This window comes from Littorina saxatilis, linkage group LG13 (genome assembly GCF_037325665.1).
Source record: "Littorina saxatilis isolate snail1 linkage group LG13, US_GU_Lsax_2.0, whole genome shotgun sequence".
Classification (NCBI taxonomy): Eukaryota; Metazoa; Mollusca; class Gastropoda; order Littorinimorpha; family Littorinidae; genus Littorina; species Littorina saxatilis.
This window is the reverse complement of record NC_090257.1, coordinates 39,168,193-39,192,373: the sequence shown is the minus strand read 5'-3', so window position 1 is coordinate 39,192,373 and position 24,181 is coordinate 39,168,193. Positions and strand designations below refer to the sequence as shown.

The following is a 24,181-nucleotide window of genomic DNA, read 5'->3' as shown; positions in this document are numbered from 1 at the left end:
TAAATTTGAAAACGGGGTCAATTTCTTAACTGCATGTATTCAGCAAAACAATCCATAAAAAAAAAAAAATCACAAATAATGAACTTATGACTTTAGAAAAGCATTCAAAAATGCATATATACAACGCTTTTTCTTTGTTCCCAATTCAAGGGGGTGTGCTATTCTCAGGTAACACTGTGAACGCTCAAATGAGACTTGATCACATGTCAAAAAAAGTAATCCCCCCTGTTGTTCATGGTTGGTTGGTGGGATTTTTTTTTATCTGAGCCATTGGCAAGCATGAAATGTCATCAACATTAGGAAAGACATAGTATCTCTCATTGTCTTTTGCGCGCAAACACTTCACACAGATCTCCTCTCGATCTGGCCCATCGGGGAAATGGGTTGACTTGGGGATGATCACCGCCCTGTATCTCTCCACCTTTCCATCCATGCTGACAAAGTCAGCGGTCACAAAGTCCCCAACTTGAATGTCTCTTTGTGGGACAAAGAACCTGGTTTTCACGACTGGCACCACATGGTTGGCTGACCACGCGGCATCCAGTGGCGTGTTGTGGGTAGACGTCCATTGGACATAAATTGGGAAGGACGTCGCTGGATCATCTGGTTTGCATACTTTGTTCATGTACAACATTTAGTCAAGCTGTCGAACTAACAGAATGAAACTGAACTCACTGCATTTTTACAGCAACAGCGTATACTCGTAGCATCGTCAGTTCACCGCTCGATGCAAAGGCAGTGACATTGACAAGAAGAGCGGGGTAGTAGTTGCGCTGAGAAGGATCGATAGCACGCTTTTCTATCTCTATTCTTTTTAACTTTCTGAGCGTGTTTTTAATCCAAACATATCACATCTATATGTTTTTGGAATCGGGAACCCACAAGGAATAAGATGAAATTGTTTTTAAATCGATTTCGGAAATTTTGTTTTAATAATAATTTTTATATTTTTAATTTTCAGAGCTTGTTTTTAATCCGAATATAACATATTTATATGTTTTTGGAATCAGAAAATGATGAAGAATAAGATGAATGTAAATTTGTATCGTTTTAAAAACAAATTTTTTTTTTTTACAATTTTCAGGTTTTCAATGACCAAAGTTATCAATTAATTTTTAAGCCACCAAATTGAAATGCAATACCGAAGTCCGACCTTCGTCAGAGATTGCTTGGCCAAAATTTCAATCAATTTGATTGAAAAATGAGGGTGTGACACTGCCGCCTCAACTTTTACAAAAAGCCGGATATGACGTCATCAAAGGTATTTATCGAAAAAAATAAAAAAAAATATCCGGGGATATCATTCCCAGGAACTCTCATGTCAAATGTCATAAAGATCGGTCCAGTAGTTTGGTCTGAATCGCTCTACACACACACACATACACACGCACAGACAGACACACACACATACACCACGACCCTCGTCTCGATTCCCCCTCTACGTTAAAACATTATTTTAGTCAAAACTTGACTAAATGTAAAAATAAAAAATTAAAAATTAAAAAAATGGGATAGCGGCGAAACGGGATTGCGCCAAAATGGGATGCGATAGTAAGATGACGCTTGGCTTGTGAAATGTCGCCAAAATGGGACGGCGGCAAAACGGGATTGCACGTAAATGGGATATTGCGCGAATTATAAACGAAGGAGTAGACCCTAAGTTTCTCGTACGAGATGTTTACTGGGAGTAAATATTTGGGGAGTAAAAATTTAGTTCCTTGTGGAGTTCTTTTTTCGTACAAGATTTTTACTGGAAGTTTACTCCGGAGTCAATTTTTCGTGGAGTAAAAATTTCGTGTTACACCGGTTCATGACCGTTGTGGTAACGAGCGCACATTGCTGTCTCCATATTGTGTTCCTACGAATCGAAAGTATGATCGCCAAGCCCTTCTGTCATTGAAGGCAACGTTCGATATTTGCGTCTGTCAGCGTCGCCAACGTTCGACAGATTGTACTACTGTTACTCACAAACTTTCAATTTACACAATGAAATGCCAATAACATGCAAACACAACAATGGGAGACGAAGGGAAAACCTACTAGCGATTGAAATTATGCAAACGAACTCACAAATCCCTCACTTTCCGAATGCAAATGCTGCAAATCCGTATGCGCGCGTCGCTGTGCCGAACGTTGGGTTGCCGAACGTTGCTGACAGACGCAACAAAACTTGATCAAAAGGCACTAAAAACGATTAAATGTTTTACTTACTGGGTATCGCATTCCTCTTTTTCTTCCTGCAGACGATATGAAGCGGTTGAAACGTCGTTTCCGATGAAAGGCTCGGTTATTTCCGTTAAAAACGAAGTTTGCCGAACGTGTGATTCCGTCTACAGACACCGGTCGGATCACAACAAAAATGTTCATTCTTTGCGATTTTGTGATACTGTTGATGATACACCTGCTTTCCAGTGAAGAACATCAATAAAATGATGTTCACAAGCAAGAATAACAGACAAAAGCACGCGATGTGTAAAATTAGGCTTTGCTTTGCAAACAAAGCACGTGTTTTTTTTTACTGACAGACACTTTCGGTGGCGATTGAAAATTTTTCCAGAAACGGTTTTATGCTCCCATTTGATATTTTTTCCCTATTTTATCTAGTCAGAGACTAACCTTGTATATTAATTGAATTAATAACCCCATTATCATATGTTTTGTGTGATATTTCGTGTCTGCTTGAATCACACTTTGAGATGGGGTCATGTGACAGAAGGAAATGGTGTCTGTCAGGATTCACACGTTCGCTTCGAAAAACGCTCTCAAATAATTGCTCAAACGCAAATATTTTAGCTTTTATTTATTTTTTTGTATTGCAAATATCATACTTACTCATGCCAAGCAGAAAAAATGATGAAAATCAACACAGTAAGCAAGTAATTTGAAGGCAAAGTTTACACACATCAAAGAGTCTGATTACCGTGAAACATGCCACAAGTTTGTCAAGATCGAACAAACAGGAATAGAACACAGTCTTCAAGGACAAGGTAAGAAGATGTTTTACCTCACACTGTTTGAATTTAATTGGTGTTAATGTTACAAGTACGCGTAGTGTTCATTTGACAAGGTTTAGAACTGCACAGGCGTTCCTGTGTCGTATGTTAGCCTTGAGACAAGTTGAGTCCCTCAAAATCACTTTCTCTCTCTCTTTCTCTGTCTCTGTCTCTCTTTTTATATATATTTGTCTGTCTATCTGTCCGTCTCTCTCTCTGTCTCTCTCTCTCACACACGCACCCTCTCTGTCTCCCTCTCTCTCAGTGTCTCCCTCTCTGTCTCTCTCGCTTTCTCTCTCTGATGTTACCCTCAATGGGCGAGGGCCGGATGAAAAAAAGCATGTATACATTGCTTATTCTGTTACCCTCGAAAAATAAAATTCAATCAATCAATCACTCTCGATGTCTTTCTGTCTCCCTCTCTCTCTCTACCACAGTCTCCAGGTCTCTCCTTGTTTCTCTCTCTCTGTTTCTTTCTATTTCTGTGTGTGTGTGTGTGTGTGTGTGTGTGTGTGTGTGTGTGTGTGTGTACTTGCTTGCGTGTGTGTTTCTCTCTCTCTCTGTCACTCTCTCACTCTCTCTTTTCTCACTCTCTCTCTCTCTCTCTCTCTCTCTCTCTCTCTCTCTCTCTCTCTCTCTCTCTCTCTCTCTCTCTCTCTCTCTCTCATTCTCCCATTGTTCTGCGAAATGAGTGTTTGATTAGGTAGGACGTGAGCACGCGCCCCATTGCTACTCATCTGGTGAACATGCAAAAGGAGATAATGTAGAACAGATATAGTGTGTGTTTATGCGTGTGTGTTAGTGTTAGTGTAAGTGTAAGTGTGTGTGTGTGTGTGTGTGTGTGTGTGTGTGTGTGTGTGTGTGTGTGTGCCCACGTTTGTGTGTGTGATAGAAAGAGAGGGAGAGAGAGGAGGAGAGGGCTGGTGCCCTGGAATTGTTCCCTTCCCACAGTATTCGTTTTGTGATCTTCAGAACTTTGTCGAAGTTTACCGTGGTTCCACGGTGTTTGTGCGGTGTTAAACGTACTCATGTGTTTCATCAGAACACTGAGCTTACTAATGTGGACCTATCCGCCGAGCTACAGACACTAACTGTGGTAAACTTTCTTTGCGGACGTTCACTGTATTGCTGTGACACGGACCTTGTTTCCTCCAGCGTTTGAAACCGGTGACTGCCACACGATCTTCAATAGACGTTTTCCGGAAATAACTCTGGGAGGATGTTCGTTGGTCTGGAGGAGTAGGAGCTAGCCCCTGTAACGCAGACAGGGTTTTTACAACATCCAGAGCGTGTTCCTCGCTTCCTTCTTCTTCTTCGTTCATGGGCTTAGACTCCCACGTTCACTCATGGATTTTTACGTGTATGACCGTTTTACCCCGCCATTCAGGCAGCATACGCCGATTTTGGGGGAGGCATGCTGGGTATTTTCGTGTTTCCATAACCCACCGAACTCTGACATGGATTACAGGATCTTTTCCGTGCGCACTTGGTCTTGTGCTTGCGTGTACACACGAAGGGGTTTAAGTCACTAGCAGGTCTGCACATAAGTTGACCTGGGAGATCGGAAACATCTCCACTCTTAACCCACCAGGCGGCAGCGACCGGGATTCGAACTCACGACCTCCCGATTAGGAGGCCGACGTCTTACCACCACGCCACTGTGTCCGTCACCCTCGCTTCCGATCGGCTAAATCCTGCGATCGGGACGGGCAACTGTCTGTGACGTGTATGCTATGCGGCGACTGCGTGCGCTAGATATGATACTATTTTTGACTCACCTGAGTAATTGGTGAGTATTAGGAAATGTTATACGTGTCCGTCTGTATGGACGTCCGGCCAGCCGTGGACAAAAACTTGACGTTGACTGAGGTTATCTCAGATGTTTTTTAAGCTAGACCTCTGCAAATGTGCACCCTTTTAGGGTTTGATGATCGCACGAAGTGATCCCAGTTTAGTTGACCCTCGTAAAATGTTGGGGTCACAGCGGGATCATTGCTCGTTTTAGAAAACCTTAACGTTGAGAAGATTGTGTTCATGACAGACTGCACCCCCTGCCCCCCCCCTCTCTACACTCACATATGTTGAAAGTGATAGAAAGCCAGAGAGGGACAGAGATTTAACTCCCGAACATTTTCACAAATGGTTGTACAGTAGCATTAGGTCCAGAAGGACCTTTCTCACACCCAGTCGTTATACATGTAATAGCAATAATGTAATAGGTTTATTAAAATACAAGGTAGAGTTTAATCATTTTTGTTTGTATCTGAGCCTCATGCGTTCGGGAAGGGGGTGCAGAAAGTGATGTAGGAAGCTTGAAACGGAGCGAGTCGGCAGTGCTGAGCTTCCGGTGTTATATTCCTTGTAGTGAATAGTAGTAGTAAGGTACAGTAAGGATGAAGAAGTAAATAATGATCGACCGGCGCTTTGATAAAGCTCCTATGGTGTACGTGTGTGTGTGTGTGTGTGTGTGTGTGTTATGCAGGTTGCACAATTGTCACACTTTCTCTTTTTTGTTCAAATTCTTCCCATGTTGTGCTGTTATAGATAAGCCCCAAGATATGGTTGTTGTTGTTGTTATTTATTTTGTTGTTGTTGTGGTTGTTGTTGCTGTTGTAATATTTCACTTCAGTTTTGCCTGATGTCAACGGCGGATTCGTCTCTACGTACCGAGCACTTGAATATTTACCATTTAGTCAACAAATGCCTGTGGGATTTTTATTTTTTTATGTTTGTTTTATTTGTATAAATAACAACAGTTCGTACATCGTTTTGGTGTTGGAAAAACGCGTCTAGATTGGCGTGTGTCGGACTGCCTGATTGACATTCCAAATGATTATGTTTTCAGGGCCTCCACTCAAGATGGCAAATAAGAAACAGCGACACGGAGAGGTAGGAGAGAGGCGAGAGAGACAGATATGACGAGCCGTTTGATGCTTTCTAAAACACAGCTTCGGCCCTTGATGATTTTAATCAACCAAATTTATTGTGCAACAATTTAAACTGGCTATGCCAGCGATTATTCACTGGCATAGTTAATACACAAACAAGTTCATTGTTTTTAATGTTGAATTAAGATATAGAGAATACTACATGGCTTGCTGTGTCGTACCAGATTTACACGAGTTTTTTTTTAAATATTGAACTGCGAGCGAAAGCGAGCTGTTCACTATTTGAAAAAGCAACGAGTGTAAATCTGGTACGACACAGCAAGCCATGTCGTACTCTGTTTATCCTGCATACTGTACTCACGTGTATTTGTCTGAAAATGTCTTGCAGTCGAGGCAGCTAAATTGAAGACGCTTGTTTTGAAACCTCGATCTCTTCTAAAGCCTCGTGCAATCTATTACGTCAAAGCAAAGAAACGTCACTCTGAAAGTGTGGCGTGACGTGTTAGTTCTAAAGATTCATCGAGGGTAATTAGCGAGCGCAATTTTTGTTTCTATAATGACGTTTGTCTCGGTGACTTTGGCATCATAAGCAGTGAAAAAAACAGGTCCCTGCCAGACTTGCTTGACATGACCTCATTTACATGATACACACACGTGTGATCTGAACGATCATTATCTCACGGGTGTCTTTCTCACGTATGTGGGATAAAGTACAGTATTAAACACAATGTCAAAGAAGTTTTATGATAGAAATTTTGCCCACAGGCCTCTTTTGATTGGATTACTCTCAACCCCCTAGCTTTAAATGTTTTCAGTTATAAAACATACCTTAATTGGCATTATGTAAATTCTTTTTGCATTTTAATAATATCTGATAAAGTATGTCAATCTAGATCAGGCTTTGACTCAGAAAGACTTGTATTTCGGCAACATAACTGATGAGCGACTCAGTGACGTGGCGAGAGATGCGGTTCATAGGTGTAACGAGATTCCATCGAAGTAATTCGATGCTAACCCTGCAGACTTTTTTTGTGGCCACAATTAAAACACATTGATTTTTGTTCTCATGTGTTTGTTTCCATGTTGATGTGTTATGTGCAATTAAAGCCCCTTTTTAAGACACCCCACCCCACCCCTAATGTAAGACCTCTCCCCTTTTAAGGCTTACTTTTGTAGACTTTCTGTTCATAACCTCTGTAAACACAACTCCATTTTAAAGGCACAGTAAGCCTCCCGTAAACCATCACAGATACGGTCAGGCTTTTACACACAGTACAAACACCCTTTCATTTAAACACTCACCGATTGAGAACATCCTAGGTGCCCTCCGTAAAGAGCGAACAATTTTCAAAGAATTTTTTTTTGCGTGGTTTATCTTACCCCTGAGCCATCGTGAACCCGTGTGATCCAGTTTCCCTTTTTCACAATGTAGTCGTCAGTTAGTCATTTGCATGCGACTCGATGTGAGCTTATCTACAATAGCACGTTTTTATGCACGAAACAAACGGCTGTGGTTCACAAGAACTCTAGTGATGGCTTTTGACTTTTGAGGGGAACGGCAATATGCCGCATAAACCGACGTCTGCTACGACCCTTGCGTGACCCTGCTTCCGGGCTTTTCTTTTTTCAAACTTTCACAACTTCGAATTGCACTGATCTTGTCTTGATGAAAAAAGAATTCTTTTATGATTAAAGAATGTTTGTGTAACAAGCTGTCAATTTATTATTTAGATTTTAAAAGTTAGGTCTAGCGAAAAAACGCACCACGGTCCAAAAACATTCTGATAATCATCGATCCACGGCTATCGCCAGTTTAAGGGAAGTAACTCATTTTTGACCTGAGTTCAGGATGGGTCCAAAAAGTGTTCGAGACAATCTGCAAAATTAATTCTTTACAAAATGCTCGCTCTTTACGTAGGGCACCTAGGATGTTCCCGTTTGGTGAGCGTTCAAATGGAAGGGTGTTTGTACTGTGTGTAAAAGCCTGACAATATCTGTGATGGTTTACGGGAGGCTTACTGTCCGGGCGTGATTTCCGGGATATTCATAACAGCTGTCCAGCACCAAAACGAGGCGCCATTGTTGTAAAGGGCCAAGTCCACGAAAATAAATTCTTTGAAAATTTCTCACGCTCGACAGAAAGCAGCCAGGATGTTCCCGTTCGGTGAGCGTTTAAATGGAAGTATGCTTGTACTGTATGTAGACGCTCGGGGAGCTCTGTGATGGTTTACGGGAGGCTTACTGTGCCTTTAAGACAAGTTTTACACCAGAAAGTTTATTTGGTGTCTTACCTAACAAGTCATACAAATTTTGTGCAAATCCGCCGCGCAGTCAGGCTGATCCAGCGTGTAAAAGAGAGTGACCACAATCCTGAAAAACGGCAAAAAATCCATGGTTTTTATGGTGTTTTTGCTGGGTAGCCGCAGTTGATATACAATAAATCTAAAACTACAAATAGCAGCCTCTCCAAATTTCACAGAGCGATGACCAAGACCCTCATCTATACCCCGGTATATGTTCCAGTACTTGGAGCAAACAGAACCCGAGAATGGACGTTGTAACGGTTTTCCGTTAAAATTTGTGAACGTTTGTAACGTCCAAGAAACACATGTGACATGCATCTAACTTTGTACACTTTGCAAAGAATGGTGCCCTTACATGTGTGCCAAGTTTCAGAAAATTCTTTCATGGGCTCAAAAGTTATGATCGTTTGAAAAGAGGTGAAAAATACTGTCCCTGGTGTCTTTCGCGCAACTTTTTTAAAGGATTTTGTCTATAATTTTGTTTTTCGTTCTCCGATAGGATGCGTATAGCCTTCACGGATGATGGGAACAACTTGCTCAGTAGCAGTTGCAGAAAAGAACTGTTCACGAGTTTTGAACACAGCTGTGCTGTATAAAAAAGAAGTAAAGAAGACAAAGAGTCAAAAAGACAGAAGAATGAAGACATGACGTCATATCATAAAAAAATATGACGTCAGATGGAGGCAACACTGGGTTTTTCTCATCGTCGTCTTGATAGCGGCGAGACACAATCTGGCATTTGCTGTGACGAATCAGACAGTTGGAATGCTACGAAATGGTTTTTAAGAGTCTGTAAGAGCATTGTCTCGAGGTCATAACGGCTTACTATACAGAGAACCGTTATCTGTCCGTTATGACACAGCGAGAACGCCTTTTTGGTTGTCCCTTAATTCGTAAATCGTGAACATCAAGCTACGGGAACAGTCACACTCACACAAACTCAAAAAGTATAATTATTTAGAGCTCTTCGGATTATTTTTTGATCATGCACACATACAAACACCACGTATTCACAGACAGACAGATGCATAAATTCACGCGCTTGCACACCAAAACACCATACCAAAGACAAATTTCAAAAGCAACACACCTAACAGCAGATCTTATATAAAGGAAAAAGGTTTCAATCGCTGAGCTTTGTGCAATTACCTTGATAGTGTAAAGTGTGTGTCCTGATCACTCAGCCACCTTGATATGAGTTTTGCAGACGTCATCGTCTAAAAATAGAACAGCGCTGTGGAGTGAGATTTTACCCAATATTGACGGACTGTGTGATGATATCTTCTGCTATGGTCTGTTGAGACAGTGATATCAAAATCGAGACCGGAGGTCGAGATTTTGATATCACTGTCGAAACAGACCAATAGCAGAAGATATCATCACACAGTCAGTCAATGTTAGATATATTGCTAATTCTCTGGACATTTTGTATTTACTGTAAAGAAATTACAAAAGTATTTGTCTCAGTTCTGGCTGTTCCATATCCCTCCCTCTGATTATTATTTCTTTTTGATCCCTCTTTTCTTGAACTTTTCAGTATTTTAAAATGTCTTTCCTTTCAAAAAGTCTTTAGTCACTTGTTCAACTAAATTCTGGGATAATTACATTTTCATATATATTTGTTTGTTTTTAAATTTAGGTGTTTTTGTTTTTGAAGTGGGGAAGCAATAAAGAGGTCGTCGATATCAGAACTGATATCGACGGAAATGTCGTCGATATCACTTTTGCACTGAGCTCAGTTTTGCCCAATTGACCAATGGAAATCCACGTAACATATGAAATAGCAATATTACTTTTTATTTCTTCAAAGTCGTGAGGCTATATCTTTTGAGCGCATGAAAGAATACTTCTGAAACTTGGCACACATGTAATAACACCATTTTTACACCCCCGGTATGGGGGTGTTTCGCTCGATGTGTTTGTGTGTTTGGGTGTGTGTTTGTGTTCGCATATAGATCTCAAGAATGAACGGACCGATCGTCACCAAACTTGGTGAACAGGTTCTATACATTCCTGAGACGGTCCTTACAAAAATTGGGACCAGTCAAACACACGGTTAGGGAGTTATTGGTGGATTAAAATTATACAAGGACTTTAGAGGAACATCTTAATGGTCAAAGGGAAATAACCATTCTCACTCAGTCACTGCCACCAACTGAGAAGGTTATTTCCCTTTGACGGGGGTGTTTTTCCTACCTCGTAGGAATTTCTTGTTTGCAATGTATACAAAGTTGCGTGCATGTCACATTTGTTTCCAGGACGTTACAAACGTTTGCAAATTTTTAACGGAAAACCGTTACAACGTCCATTCTCGGGTTCTGTTCGCTCCAAGTACTAGCGAAAATCCAGATGTAACATGATCGCTCTGCATGTAACAATGAAACTCTGCACTATTCTTCGTTCCATGGACATTTTGAACAAGCATATTGTTTACCATGCGATTTGGAGTAACACACGTCATTCTTAGCGGCAACAAATAATTCAACTAATAAATGTTTAGTTCACAACTTTGTCCATGGACATTCTTGGCATCTTAACGTTTTTTCCCAAGCAAGTGGCGAAAATGAGGCTGTATGAACGGAAACATCATGCGGATGAACGGAAACATCCGGTGGATGATCGGAATCAGTTGACTCACCGTGCTTTATATGGGTACGTGCTGCAAGAACATTTCTTTTCATTTTACGCCAGGCCACCGTAAACGATCCTCTTGTTTGTTTTGTTCTCCAGAGTGTTTCCGCGTGAACTCAATATAAGGTGAGAGCACAGATTACAACAGAAGCTGTCAAATATGACATCAAATGATCGGACTACAGTCAAGTTCGGATGTACGAAACACACCCATTGACCACAGACTTCCGGATTAGGCGTCGAGGCCCTGTATGGGATGTAAACAGACGCATTGATGTGTCTAAAAACATAACAACACACGTCTTACCGCATTAAAGTGTACTGAAGAAATTACACAATGTTCTATTGTAACTCACGTTGATAATCCCTCGCGACTTTCTTTGTTTAGTGGGGCACTGAGGGAGTCTCGGCAAGCTTTGACCCCCGTAAGTGCCCCACTAAACAAAGAAAGTCTCTCGGGAATCCCAACGTGAGTTATAAATAGAACAGTGCGTAATCTCTATTTATCGTCTCTACAGCATTTTAATACTAGTCGAGACCGATTCAAGTTTGTTTCCTTTTCCAGTTCAGAGAGTCAGACAGACAGACAGACAGACAGACAGACAGACAGACAGACAGAGAATTTGATTGTTGTCTTTTGTTTGTCTTTAGATCAACAAGTCGACTAATGCCAATGGCGGTGGGAACCAACCAAAGTGTGTGTGTGTGTGTGTGTGTGTGTGTGTGTGTGTGTCTGTCTGTGTACGTGCATTTGTTTGTGTGTGTGTGTGTGTGTGTGTGTGTGTGTGTGTGTGAGATTTGAATTTACTTAAGAAATGATAAGTTGGTACACTTTCTTTATTTTAACGAATTGAAACTTGAGTTTGCTATTAATTATCCAGCTGTGATCGAGCTTGTTTTTTTCCGATTGTTTTACGGGAGTTATCCCCCAAGCCCCAGAAAGGGTTAATGGAAGAGGTTAACTAAAAACATAATAAATTGTATGTATGCGTAAGGAGGGGGGGGGGTGTTCGGTGTGGAGGGAGTAGGGTATGGTGGGGGAAGGGGGGGCGGTTGATGGAGGGAGGGAGTGGGGCATGGTGGGGTGGGGGAGGAGGGGGAGGGGGAGGTTTGTCGTTTTATGTTTCAGCAAGTTTTACAGACAAATTAGAATCTTGTGTGTTAAACTCCACTGTTCCGGTGTTGACAGTGAAGTGAACCACTGCCTGCACTGTGTCCTCAGTTTTCTCTGCTGGCCTTGGGTCTGTGTGTGGATCTATCTGGTGAGAACACTATGTATTCACTGGATTGCCGAATGAATTGTTGACTGAGTGTGTGTGTGTGTGTGTGTGTGTGTGTGTGTGTGTGTGTGTGTGTATGTGTGTGTGTGTGTGTGTGTGTCTGTCTGTGTCTGTATGTGTATGTATGTGTGTGTGCATGTGTAATTGTGACTTTTTTTGTAATACCCCTGTCACACTAGGGCTGCGTCGTCACAGCGTTCCGCGGCGTCCAAGAAAAATGAAGAACGCCGAGGTGCGCGCAGTAGGGTCTCCTACAGCGCCAGGGCAAAGCGGTGGCATCTTCATTTGACGCTTCCGCTCGGCCTTAATCAGGTTATCCCCCGTGCAATAGGCGACTTGCCCTATCGGTCAACCCCGCCAAGTCGCGCAGTAAATGTGCGTTAACTTGCGAGATCTGCCGCAAAATGCGGGCATGTCCGGATAGCTCTGTGAGAGCTTGCGTTTCAGTCTGGACACTTCGCCTTGAACATTGTGAATTTTTAACTGTGAGCAGTGGGCTGCGGCAATGATGGCCGCAAGAATAATCCTAACGTTCGTTCGAGTTGGTTTTTTTCAATTTTTTGAGTCACTTGAGAAAAAGTGACTCTATGTAATCGGTCAGTGTTAGTCTGTCCGGCCGGCCGGCCGGCCGTCCGGCCGGCCGGCCGTCCGTAGACACCACCTTAACGTTGGACTTTTCTCGGAAACTATCAAAGCGATCGGGCTCATATTTTGTTTAGTCGTGACCTCCAATGACCTCTACACTTTAACGATGGTTTCGTTGACCTTTGACCTTTTTCAAGGTCACAGGTCAGCGTCAAAGGAAAAATTAGACATTTTATATCTTTGACAAAGTTCATCGGATGTGATTGAAACTTTGTAGGATTATTCTTTACATCAAAGTATTTACATCTGTAGCCTTTTACGAACGTTATCAGAAAAACAAGGGAGATAACTAGCCTTTTCTGTTCGGCAACACACAACTTAACGTTGGGCTTTTCTCGGAAACTATAAAAGTGACCGGGCTCAAATTTTATGTGAACGTGACTCCCAGTGACCTCTACACTTTGACGTCTGCTTTGGTGACCTTTGACCTTTTTCAAGGTCACAGGTATGTCTTGAAGGAAAAAAATTGAAATATCATATCTCTGAAACTATTCATCGGATTTGATTCAAACTTTTCTTCAGGTATGCATTGTGTTGTGAATAGCAATTTCTTCCTGTCCATCTGATGCCTCATATAATATTCAGAACTGCGAAAGTGACTCGATCGAGCGTTTGCTCTTCTTGTTTTCCACACAAGGCAGAGAACACCAGCGCTTGTGAGAGCAAACAGTTTGACCGCATAGAAGTGAACCTTTCTCATCTTTCGCACCGGAAAGCTATTCAAGCGGGGTATTGTGCAAGTTGGCTTTTGAAGACGCTTCAAATGGAACCTGGATCTCTCCGAAAGCCTCGTGTAATCTTTGACGTCAAAGCAAAGAGACGTCACTCTAGAAAGCATAGTGTGACGTGTACGTTTTTAAAATTCGTCCAAGTGTTCCAAGAATGACGTTTATCTCGGTGAATCGGCATCACGGTCAGTGAAAAATCAGGTCCCTGCTAAACACGACCTCTTCACATGAACTGTAGTGTACATAGAGAATACTACATGGCTTGCTGTGTCGTACCAGATTTACACGAGTTGTTTTTTAAAATATTGAACTGCGAGCGAAAGCGAGCTGTTCACTATTTGAAAAAGCAACGAGTGTAAATCTGGTACGACACAGCAAGCCATGTAGTATTCTGTTTATCCTACATACTGTACTTACCTGTATTTTACTGAAAATGTCTTGCAGACGAGGCAGCTAAATTGAAGACGCTTGTTTTGGAACCTCGATCTCTTCTAAAGCCTCGTGCAATCTATTACGTCAAAGCAAAGAAACGTCACTCTGAAAGTGTGGCGTGACGTGTTAGTTCTAAAGATTCATCGAGGGTAATTAGCGAGCGCAATTTTTGTTTCTATAATGACGTTTGTCTTGGTGACTTTGGCATCATAAGCAGTGGAAAAAACGAGAGGGGTTCACTAGTCCGAGGGTTCACTAGTCCGAGGGCCCACTAGTCCGAGGGTTCACTAGTCCGAGGGTCCACTAGTCCGAGGGTTCACTAGTCCGAGGGTTTACTAGTCCGAGGGTCCACTAGTCCGAGGGTTCACTAGTCCGAGGGTTCACTATAGACGCTTGAACAAAGGATATTCAATTTGATTTGTTTTTATTTTGTGTGTATGTGTGCGTGGATGTGCGTGTGCGTGCGTGCGTGTGTTTTTCACTGCTTTGGGAACCAAATCGAAGAATATTCTCATAAAAACACTGAGTTGTTTTCATTCAAAAAGATAATGTGGTGTTTTATATTTTGACTGAAGAAATCTCAGACTATTTCCCCCAAGAAACTTAGTTATTTATATTTTGACTGAAGAAAGGATATTAAATTTATCAGGATACCGCCCCGACTGGACAATTACGTGATCGAACTGCCTACAGTTTTTAGTCATATTATATAGCACCTCGGGTTTCCTTTTGCCCGTGAGGGTCAATTAGTTATCCCACCAACCTGAATTATGGAGAGGATCGAGCCTGGGTTGTACTACAGCCACACACATAATTTCATTGAAATCGGTTCTCAAACATCGGATATCTATTTGCGGACAGACAGACACACACACACACACACACACACGCACGCACACACACACACACACACACACACACACACACACACACACACACACACACACACACACACACACACACACACACACACACACACACACACACAGAGACAGACAGACACAGTGAAACCTATATACCGCCTTTTAAGGGGCGGTATAATAACTGGAAAATCAAGCGTCTATAGTAAACCCTCGGACTAGTGAACCCTCGGACTAGTGAACCCTCGGACTAGTGAACCCTCGGACTAGTGGGACGAACTGGAAAAGAGAGCGTCTATAGTAAACCCTCGGACTAGTGAACCTTCGGACTAGTGAACCCTCGGACTAGTGGGACGTTCCCGGAAAAAACAGGTCCCTGCCAGACTTGCTTGACATGACCTCATTTACATGATATACACACGTGTGATTTGAACGATTATTATCTCACGGGTGTCTCTCTCACGTATGTAGGATAAGATATTGTTATGACATGAGTGGTATCTCACACGCTTGTAGGATACAATGCATTGTTGTTTGTCAACCTTCTTTTTACATTTAGTCAAGTTTTGACTAAATGTTTTAACATAGAGGGGGAATCGAGACGAGGGTCGTGGTGTATGTGTGTGTGTGTGTGTGTGTGTATGTGTATGTGTGTGTGTGTGTGTGTGTGTGTGTGTGTGTGTCTGTCTGTGCGTGTGTGTGTGTGTAGAGCGATTCAGACCAAACTACTGAACCGATCTTCATGAAATTTTACATGAGAGATCCTGGGAATGATATCCCCGGACATATTTTTTTTTTCGATAAATGTCTTTTATGACGTCATATCCGGCTTTTTGTAAAAGTTGAGGCGGCACTGTCACACCCTCATTTTTCAATCAAATTGATTGAAATTTTGGCCAAGCAATCTTCGACGAAGGCCGGACTTCGGTATTGCATTTCAGCTTGGTGGGTTACAAATTAATTAATGACTTTGGTCATTAAACATCTGAAAATTGTAAAACAAATTTTTTTTTATGAAACGATCCAAATTTACGTTCATCTTATTCTTCATCATTTTCTGATTCCAAAAACATATAAATATGTTATATTTGGATTATAAACAAGCTCTGAAAATTAAAAATATAAAAATGATGATCAAAATTAAATTTTCGAAATCAATTTAAAAACACTTTCATCTTATTCCTTGTCGGTTCCTGGTTCCAAAAACATATAGATATGAAATGTTTGGATTAAAAACACGCTCAGAAAGTTAAAACGAAGAGAGGTACAGAAAAGCGTGCTATCCTTCTCAGCGCAACTACTACCCCGCTCTTCTTGTCAATTTCACTGCCTTTGCCACGGACTGACGATGCTACGAGTATACGGTCTTGCTGAAAAATTGCATTGCGTTCAGTTTCATTCTGTGAGTTCGACAGCTTGACTAAATGTTGTATTTTCGCCTTACGCGACTTGTTTTCTGTTCGTTTTCTTGCTGTGTCCCGACAAAAGGCAATGAAACATTCGTACTCTCTCTCTTTCTCTCTCTCTCTCTCTCTCTCTCTCTCTCTCTCTCTCTCTCTCTCTCTCTCTCTCTCTCTCTCTCGTCCCTCCTTATTTTGGGAGGAGGTTAACCTGAAACATTTAAAACGCAATTGTTGAATTTGACCTCTCTTTCTTTCTCTCTCCCTCTCTCACGGCAGTTTGTCTTGATGACATTTCCAGTCAAGTTCTATTTGTTTGTCTGTCTGTTACATTCTCTCTCTCTCTCTCTCTCTCTCTCTTTCTCTCTCTCTTTCTCTCTCTCTTTTTCTCGCCTCTCTCTCTCTCTTTTTCTCCCTGTTAGCTCTCTCTCCCCCTCTCTCTCTCTCTCTCTCTCTCTCTCTCTTTCTCTCAGAGCCACTCACTCACTCACTCACCCACTCACCCAAATACAGGGCCAGACCAAATGAGTTGTAAAGGGGGGGGGTTCCTCCTTTTTTTTGGGGGGGGGGGGGCAAATCAGCGAAGTGGCGAAGCCACAAGCGCGCGCCTGCAAAGCAGGCGCGCGAACTAGGGGGGTCCGGGGGCATGCTCCCCCGGAAATTTTTTGAAAAACGGTTAAAATCTGTGCAATCTGGTGCATTCTGGGCCTTGTTTTGAGGGTTAAGAGCAGCATTGTTTTGGTGCTAAAACTAGTATAAAAAAAACAACACTCAAAGCAAGGTACATGCTTTTTCCAGGGGTGGGGTTCCGGAACCCCTGGAACCCCCCCCCCCCCCCCCCCTGGGTCCGGCCCTGCAAATACACACAGTGATATGCGTCTTTCATGTTTTTTTTCTTTCAGTGCGTGAAGTCAAAGTAACCGATTGCCAGAAGCTGGAGGCTTTGCAGGTCACATGGTTTTCTTGTGACGGCACGTGATTTGATTTCGTCAAGGATGCTGAAGATAAAAGCGGAGGTTCCAACAGAAAGGACGGAAGAGGAAGATGAAGAAGTAGGAGGAGGAGTGAATTTTGCTTGTTTGAACCGCAGTGTTCATCTATAATCACTTGAGCTTGGCAAATATTTGTTAATCCAGCAAGTACACGAAAAAACACTAACATGCGACAATATTTTGGAGAAAAAAAAGAGTAAAACTGGTACAGAATACGTTTGAGTCACGTGCTTAAAACCGTCTGCATGTGAAAATTTTACTGATTTTTACATCAAGGATTGATAAATCATAACGGAGTGCAGATGTTCATACACGAATTGTTTTTTTTACTGTACTTTTGTACCAAACGTAAATGATTTTTATTTTAATTTTTTTAATTTTTTGTAATTATTATTTATTTTTATTTATTTATTTTTATTTTTTTTAAATTTTTTGTTGTTGTTACCAAACGTAAATGAAAATTGCATTTGTATGTGTCGTGTTTCCCTCTTCTTGTGTATAAATGTAATCGTGCGTGTGAGCGGTTGCTATGCTCTGTGTGCGGTTGTAAGTGTGTGTGTGTGTGTGTGTGTGTGTGCGTGCGCGCGTGTGTGTGCTCGCGTGTGTTTCATACATTTTCTGTAGCCTAGCGTGATGAAAAGATCGACAGCTTCCCAGCGACCAGGGCCGGAATGTATGGGTCGGGGATAGAGACTTTAGCCCCGGGATAAACTCTATCCTCGAGCTAATTCAGCCCACTGTAAAAATATCCCAATGTATGAGTCGAGGTTAGCTCTATCCACGCCTTAGAATCCGGGTCAAACTATCCCCTCGTTTTGAAGCGGACAAGTCTTTTATCCCGGGGTTAGTTGAAAAACAACATGGCAGCGGTCGCACTTCAAGTGCGGAGAAACCATGTTTTCACATACAGGAATAACCTGTTTGATGTAAGGTCTGGGTGGCCGAGTGGTAAAACGCACTTGCCTCGGAAGCGAGAGGTTGCGAGTTCGACCCTGGGTGGTGGGTTCAAGTGCTAGTCTTTCGGATGAGACAAAAACCGAGGTCCCTTCGTGTACACTACATTGGGGTGTGCACGTTAAAGATCCCACGATTGACAAAAGGGTCTTTCCTGGCAAAATTGTATAGGCATAGATAAAAATGTCCACCAAATACCCGTGTGACTTGGAATAATAGGCCGTGAAAGGTGAATGCTCGCCCTAATAGGCTTGAGGTTTGCTGGCCGATGTGAATGCGGTGAATGCGTGATATATTGTGTAAAAAATTCCATCTCACACGGCATAAATAAATCCCTGCGCCTTGAATCCGTGGTTGAGATATGTGCGCGATATAAATTGCATAAAATAAATAAATAAATAAATATATGAACTGTAAAAAAAATGTCGGTTTTGCCGCCGAAATTTGTGTGATCACTGACGGTGTTTAAAACGAATTTGAACTTCAAGTCGAAATGGCGATCCACCCACCCCATCCCTTTCCCTCCAACTTACTTCACTTGAATCCTAGAACAAATGTCCTTGTTGCGCCGCATTTCGCCTTACCTAATGTGAATTTGCACAAGAAAACAACAACGCGAAGAAAACAATACACCAGTTAACAGTTCCGCGGCCATTAAGTTAGATCTCGCACATGCGCACTTCTCTTATTGCGAGTTCCGGGTGATGCGCACATCGTTTTTCGGCATGTTTATGTCTTTTTCCTTTTCCGGTTGATTTCACCGCATGCGCAGATCGTGTTATTCGCCCACGTTTCTACGCAAGGGACACTACTCCGGCGCACTACTCCACCCGTTGAAAGGGGGAAACATTTTCTTCAGTACAAGTGGTCTTTATGAATAAACAATTAACAAGAAGGACGTTGTAAATTCATTCAATGCAGATAAATTAAGAAATATGTTTGACGAACTTGTTCTGTTCTTATTCACCTGACAAAATATGTGAAGATCGAGAGATGTTATTAAAAAACCGTGTTCCAGGCAACTCGCAAACAGATAACCGCTGTGTATTTCACCACAACCCAACGCAAAGGAAACATGACAAACTACTATTTGGCATACCTTTTTGCATTCATTGAACTTTTCCCAATAAATTCGGCTCACATCAGTCGTACTAAAAGTTTGTCAAAACACGACACACAGACGATAACAAATGCCCACCTGAATGGTGATTCGCAACCACACACTAACGACCGTCGAGGCACGTAATGAATTTTGCAATCTTCCGACCACCATTTTTTAAGTCGGTTACTCCCATTACTGCAACCAATAACACAGCATGTTGACGCCATCGCTAATTTGGATGTAACGTGAGGTTTTTGTTATAACGTAGAGGAAAACACACCGTCCCGTTCAATTGCTACCATCACGTTGAGCAGACGATGCAGCGGTTGCTCGACCGAAATTTCTCGTCCAACCAGAATCGCTTTGGGTATCACGTGAGTTTTCCTTCTTTGTACCATGTAAGTGCCGAAACTGTTAACTGGTGTATGGCACGAGAACAAGACCGGAACCAAGTTCGAAGAAACATTTCGTCACGCTTTTCATGACGTCAAGGTCTACATGGGTAATTTAGAACAGAGCGACGTCACATTTCGAACGCGGATTCCTGAATTTAGAACGGCCTTGACATTCTATCATGCGCAGAGATGCGAAAATACCAATGCCAAAAATAGATCGAGGGGAAAGCTCGGGTTAGTTATCTTTTCTGTAGTCGACACATGCATTGCGCTAAAGTATCGATAGATAGATAGATAGTCCGAGCTGAGCTTTTATCCCTCGATACATACATTCCGGCCCATGATCTATGTTGATGAAATAGTCAAGCGGCTCTTTTGACAATAGACGAATTGAGAAAACAGCTGAAGAACAAACATCGATTAGTTAATAACAGTCGAGCCTGTCTGCAACGACCACCCCAGTAACTGAATAAATGTTGTTGTTATGGACAGATGGTGGTCGCTATGGAAAGATGAATTCTATAGGGAACAAGTGTTGACCTTAACGGGGTCAAGAAGCCACTATTACTCATGAACGGCCCATACTTTCTAAAGAAATATTGAACATAAAAAGTATCCTTCTACACAACCCACGCCATCCAAATAGAAAAAATGCCTTCTTTAATTCAAAAGTGGGTCGTCCACAACCCACCACATGATAGACTGTGTAGTTCAAATGACGTCACTATTTATTTGTTTATTTACGGAATAATTCTTCAAAAATCGGTCGTTTTGAAGGATCTATGGTGTTTGAGATTTACATGAAGTCTCGATCTTCTTCTTCAGCGTTCGACGATGGCTGTGTCTAGAGTCTTTGACCCGTGATGTTGACGAAGTGGGCTGTCATTTCCAGGCCCTGAGTGCTGCCCCATAGCTTGGTGTGCAGCGATGTCCCTGTGGGCCAGACGCGTTTTTGATGGCCGCAGGAGCGGTCATCTATTGGAATGCATTCGGAGAGGTGACATGTCTCGTTTTGTTACCGTTCTCACGAGATCAGTTACAGTTTTTTTTCTCTCTCTCTCCCTCTCTCTCTCTGTATGTATGTCTTTGTCTGTGTCTCCCTCTGAGTCTCTCCGCTTCTGTCTTTCTATGTCTGTATCTGTCTATGTGTGTGTGTCTCGCGCTCTCTCTCTCTCTCTCTCTCTCTCCCTTTCTCATCCGACTCCTGGCACACAGGTCAAAGCAGAGGTTAACTTGAGTGCACGTGTACCTAGCAGCAGGGGGGGTCAAAAGTGAGGTAAAGCACTTTGGGCTTCAGTCTTTGGGTTATAGCTTTCAGTGGAGAAGATGCCAACATGAAATTGCACTATGCTCTACTATTTATTGTCCTTGTCTATCGGACACGAAGAAGGGAAGCTACAATCGCCACAGGCCATAATATATACTCTTTGTTTCCTGAGCCTGGACCATTGAGACGGTTACCTCATAGATCTGTTCATTCTTCAGTTTGTCGGTGTCAAAAGTTATACCCCCATTCCACACAACCGATCTTTGTCCCGTTCCCGTACCAACCAAGGAATGCTGCCACAACAATGAAACGCTGCGCAAACGGCCGTTTTTTGGCATCTTTCAGCAGCGTCTGACCATAGTGGCAGCCGTCCTTGGTCGGTAAGGGAACGGGACCTAGAATGGATGTGTGGAATGCGGGTATGACAACTCAGTGTGTGAGAGCCACAGAGATATAGAATAGAGCCACCAAGCGTTGTGCTGGCAGCGGAAACGATTGCAGCTACCGGGCCGCCATTTCGCTGTGCCCATCCCACAGCCTGACCAGTGTACATTTCAGTGGCAATGTGGCACACTGGGCTTCTTATCTCCGTCGGTTGATTAGAATCAGCTGGCATAATGTTATTGAGTAATGGAGAAACTATTCAGAAAATAATATGGTCTGCTAGTGGCGGTACCTGGTGGATGGAAGGGGGAGAATGGTATTTCTTACCGCATACTAAATGTAGATGTACGCGTTGCTTCATACGTTACACTGATCGAAAGAGAGAAAAAAAACCGGGCGCACAGTCACACACACACGAACGAACGAACGAACGAACACACACACACACACACACACACACACACACACACACACACACACACACACACACCTGAGACTGAGACTGTCAGACAGATTGAGACAAAAAGGTTATACGAAATCAAGAACATTTATAACAATAACAAAAAATGCTGCAAAACCAGTTAGTGTCACAAGAGAAGCCAATCAGACGAAGCAAACATCAAGATGACAAAGTTAAACAAATTTGTAGATGTTACTCATCAACCTCTCTCTCTCTCTTTCTCTCTCTCTCTCTCTCTCTCTCTCTCTCTCTCTCTCTCTCTCTCTCTCTCAATTATTCTCTGTATATATTTTCCAAGGACAGGTTGGAAGATTAGGCTAAGCCTAAAACCTTTATCCTTATGTAATAAAGTTCTGACTTCTGAGTTCTCTCTCTGCAAATGAAACAAAAAAGCGTCTCTCTCTCTCTCTCTCTCTCTCTCTCTCTCTCTCTCTCTCTCTCTCTCTCTCTCTCTCTCTCTCTCTCTCTCCAAATGAAACAAATCTTTGGTAATAAGAAACACAAAACATCAAAGCTTAATTTGTCAATACAAGCATATGATATAATTATATACACGAGTGAATAAAAAAAAGGTAACAATAAAAGAAAAAAAGGATAACATTTGTATAGTCAGCCTGTAATTCCAGTGATTTTGTGTGACTACTGGTTCTTATAGAGGATGAGTTTCGTCATTTTTTTCCAAATGTGCTGTCCTGTGATCTTTGTGTTGAACTGTTTTGCAAGATGATGCATGCGAATTTTGCAGAAGGCATGGGCTGATACTTTGATGAGTGCAAATATGTGGTTGTTGTCCGGTTCTGTGTCCATCATATGGTCAGTGAGTGTGTGAAACACGTGTCCCGCCACTTCTTGCAACAAATATCCAACAGGTACCTTCCAAGATCCGTTGATGCAGACTAGCATGAAGACGAGAGCGTCTGTTGCTGGGGGAGCAGAGTCGTCAATCACACCCGCACCAACGTCAACAAAACCAACCATCTTTTCGCCGTTCCATTCGACGTGTTTTTTTTATGGACATCTCGTCGATCATCAAGCTGCATACAACTTCTGTCTTGTTCTCCTTTGCTTCTTTTACCTTCCGCTCAAGTGACGTGAATACATCAGAGGTGAAATTGGCCAGGCTCCCCGTCGATCCCACCCAACCACCGTCTGATGGTATTCAGGTGTGGAAGTCCCAGTCCGAAGGTGTCCCTGACATAGTTGTATGCCTTCGAAGAGTAAAATTGCAAAGTCAACGCAAAAGATTTCAAGGCAGGGTGGTACTCCGCTGTCGATTTGCTACCTTTGTGTAAGTGCATGGGGCGGGGATATAGCTCAGTTGGTAGCGCGCTGGATTTGTATTCAGTTGGCCGCTGTCAGCGCGAGTTCGATCCCAGGTTCGGCGGAAATTTATTTCACAGAGTCAACTTTGTGTGCAGACTCTCTTCGGTGTCCGAACCACCCCCCGTGTATACTACATTGGGTGTGCACGTTAAAGATCCCACGATTGACAAAAGGGTCTTTCCTGGCAAAATTGCTTAGGCACAGTTAATAATTGTCTACCATACCCGTGTGACTTGGAATAAGGCCGTGAAAGGTAAATATGCGCCGACATGGCTGCAATCTACTGGCCGTATAAAATTTCATCTCACACGGCATCACTGCAGAGCGCCTAGAACTGTACCCACGGAATATGCGCGATATAAGCCTCATTGATTGATTGATGTGCTAACAAACTGAAATACAGCTGGTTACTGTCCATCAGAGCTGTACTGAACGCGCACTCATCCGCTCGTTCCATTCTTATCAGTCACTCCAACAAATTAAATGTCCACACCAGCTGTTTGCAGTTAAGTCCACGTAAAGTGAAATGTTATTGAATTAAATGAAAGCTTTTTATGATTTAACTTTTGTGAAAAATCATAGCAATTTCAAAATCAATTTTCCAAAACATATTTACAAAAAACATGAAAAAGTTTAGCATCAAATTATAGCACAGCAGGGCACTGCTGGCCGATTGTCTCCCCTGCCCTTCTGTTGGGTCAACAAAGGGGCCATAAACACTTCCCTTTTGCCTTAAAAAAGAAGTGTTGACCCCTACTACCGTTAGGAATGTAATTTTTTGCATACACCCGTCTAACCCTATTCCTAACAATTTCACGAAATTTGAGCTTAATTGACGCAGAGATACAAGTCTTACCCGACAAACAGCGACCGACCGCCCGCCCGCCTCAAACAAACAAACAAACAAATAAACAAACAAACAAACAAACAAACAGACAGAGCAAATCCAGTAAGCCCCATTATACCAATGGCGGCTTAAAAACACTCGTCGGAGATCCTTTGTTATGGTCGTTGTGGGCAGGAGGTCGTGATCAGGATATGGTCGTTGTGGACAGGAGGTCGTGATCAGGATATGGTCGTTGTGGACAGGAGGTCGTGATCAGGATATGGTCGTTGTGGACAGGAGGTCGTGATCAGGATATGG

The 24,181-nt window shown here is 42.5% G+C and overlaps 1 long non-coding RNA gene across 3 annotated transcripts in view; it reads left to right on the top strand.

Moving 5' to 3' along the window:
- Positions 1-20,634, top strand: part of LOC138945693 (uncharacterized) — a 21,667-nt gene extending 1,033 nt beyond the window's left edge. The window contains exons 2-7 of one of the 3 annotated variants that reach the window (XR_011449084.1): positions 2,939-2,987; positions 5,839-5,882; positions 11,467-11,510; positions 12,005-12,077; positions 17,063-17,212; positions 20,429-20,634. This is a non-coding gene — a long non-coding RNA (uncharacterized lncRNA). Of the gene's footprint in view, positions 1-2,938; positions 2,988-5,838; positions 5,883-11,466; positions 11,511-12,004; positions 12,078-17,062; positions 17,625-20,428 lie in introns of those variants that run through there. The other 2 variants (XR_011449086.1, XR_011449085.1) reach the window with 2 other exon arrangements.
- Positions 20,635-24,181: the final 3,547 nt, after the last annotated feature.